We start from the raw sequence: 2,839 nt of genomic DNA on the forward strand, positions 1-2,839 counted from the left end.
TATTCACCTTAAAGGACTGCAACTTCCTCATACAGTAGACCAATGGACTTAATTTTTTCATCAATGAGTCAACATGATCGGACCATGTTTGTCTGTTGTTAAAAACATCGCCCAAATACTTGTATGTGTTCACTCTTTCTATTTCTACACCTTTGATTTGCACTGCCTCAGCTGTGGTCTTATTTCTCCTGTAATCTATTACCAATTCTTTAGTTTTCTTAACGTTGAGTTCCAGGAAATGCATCTCACAGTAATCAACAAAGGCTTTTATGTCATTTTGATAGTAACTATAGTCATCATTTTCGATTAACCCAATGAGCGCTGTGTCGTCAGCAAATTTAACAACCTGACAGCTTGCTTGCTTTGGACGGTAGTCTGCCGTGTAAATGGTGAAAAGAAAAGGTGATAAAACAGTTCCCTGTGGTGACCCTGTATTTGACATAATACTGTCTGACTTAACTTTTGAGTTTAACTTAACAAATTGAGACCTGTTTTCTAAAACATTTAAAATGAACGAGATAAAAACACCTGGAACCTTCATCATCAAAAGCTTATTTACAAGGATGTGTGGTTGTATCGTATTGAACGCTGAGCTAAAATCATAGTATAGAATTCTCACACACCGTCCCCCTGCATCCAGGTGAGCATAGACACTGTCCAATTTACAGACAAAAGCATCCTCTGCCCCTCTCCCTTTCTGATAAGCAAATTGGCAGGGGTCGAGATACTGCTCCACATGAGGCTTCAGACTACTTAACACGATTTTCTCACATACCTTCATAGCTATGGAGGTTAAAGCCACTGGTCTTAGATCATTTATACACTCACAGGCTTTGTTTTTAGGTACTGGTATAATGCAAGATTGTTTCCATAAATCAGGCAACACTTTATGAGAGAAACAGTAATTACAGCAAAAGGGAGAATTAGCAACAGCTGCAAAAGGGAGAATTAGCAACAAAATGCCTCCCCAACTGATAACAGATTTGCTCCTTTGCTACAGGACCCTTGACATTCATCTGATGACCAGGATTGCATCTCATCGTCACACAGCAGGGTAAGGACTGAGAGCAATTCAAAAAGTAAAAATCTAAAAGGGAAAGCTTAGAACTGAGCCTCAAAACCTGATTGTGGGTGACTCTGCTGTAAAAGATTTAAAATGCAATAAAAACACCAAAATGTTTTCCCAAAGACGTGTTGTCTGACTTGGACCAAAGAATCACGGATATTGTGGCAGCATACCCAACTGTGAAGAACATTATACTGCCTATAGGGTCTCATGACGTATTAAAGCAACAGTCTGAATTGCAGAAACTGGACTTTATGGATCTGCTGAACACAGTCAACTCCCTAAACGTGTGTTTATCAGTGGCCCTATACCGCCGGTTAAAAGAGGAGCTGAGAGATTCATCCGACTGTTGGCACTAAATAAATGGCTTTAAACAGAATGTACCATCCATTCTCTGCAGTTCATTGACAATTTTAACATTTTCTGGAACCGCAGACATCTTTTTAAAGCTGATGGACTTATCCTTAACAAGCTGTTCATCTCTAAACTACTTTACTTTCTGCTCTACACATCTGCTCTCTCTACTAAGGACACAAGACAAGACAAATCTAAACAAGAGGAAGACATGCATGACAAAGTGCAGCAGTGATCCACTACAGCCCCCACCTGAGCAAAGATTTGACCATGGGAGACCACAGGGCAGAGACGAGAAATCTCAACCCCTCTTTTCACCCGTGCAAGACCGTTCAAACCTCCTTACCAACCCCGAAGCCTTTAAGGATCCATCGCTCTCTCCACTCACCCTTTCCACTCTTTCCCCCATCCCAATGTTGGAGTTCACTGACCAGATGAAGCAGCTGGCAGATGCTGGAACCAAATTTACACTCCTTCCTTCCCCTATCGTTCAACCCCGGCAAAAAGTTAAACGCCAGGGACCTCTGCCAGGATGGCAGTTAACTAGGGATGCTTGTGTGCAAAATGTTCAAAATTATCTTATGGAAATTTTGCTTCTTTTGAATATTTGGCTCTTCAGTTAAAGTCCTCCCCTCAAGCTATATTTCTCTAAATACTGTGCAATCTTCATTGATGACTTCACTGAACTGCTGTCTATAATCTGTATTAACTTTCATTGTGGGTGATTTTAACATTCATGTTGACAACCCCAAGGAAAGAGGGACCAAAGAACTGTGTTGTGTTTTTGAGAACTATGGACTGACTCAGCATGTGACAGAGCCCATGCACAATAAGGGGCACACTCTAGACTTGATTTTCTCCAAAAGTAAACATTTCCAAGGTTGTAGTGACTGAAGTTGCTCTCTTTGATCATTCTTGTGTTTTCTTTAATGGCACTATCTCTGTGTACAAAAGTGTCCATCCATCCATCTATCCATCTTTGTCCGCTTATCTGGGTCGCGGGGGAAACAGCCACAGAAGGGGACCCCAAACTTCCCTTTCCCGAGCCACATTAACCAGCTCCGACTGGGGGATCCCGAGGTGTTCCCAGGCCAGGTTGGAGATATAATCCCTCCACCTAGTCCTAGGTCTTCCCCGAGGCCTCCTCCCAGCTGGATGTGCCTGGAACACTTCCTTAGGGAGGCACCCAGGAGGCATCCTTACCAGATGACTGACCCACCTCAACTGGCTCTTTTTGATGCAAAAGGAGCAGCGGCTCTACTCCGAGCACCTCACCCCATCTCTAAGGGAGACGCAGGTCCCCCTTCTGAGGAAACCCATTTCTGCCGCTTGTACCCTGGGTCTTGTTCTTTTGATCATGACCCAGACTTCATCACCATAGGTCAGGGTAGGAACAAAAACTGACCGGTAGATCAAGAG

Source organism: Etheostoma spectabile, chromosome 9 (genome assembly GCF_008692095.1).
Source record: "Etheostoma spectabile isolate EspeVRDwgs_2016 chromosome 9, UIUC_Espe_1.0, whole genome shotgun sequence".
NCBI lineage: Eukaryota > Metazoa > Chordata > Actinopteri > Perciformes > Percidae > Etheostoma > Etheostoma spectabile.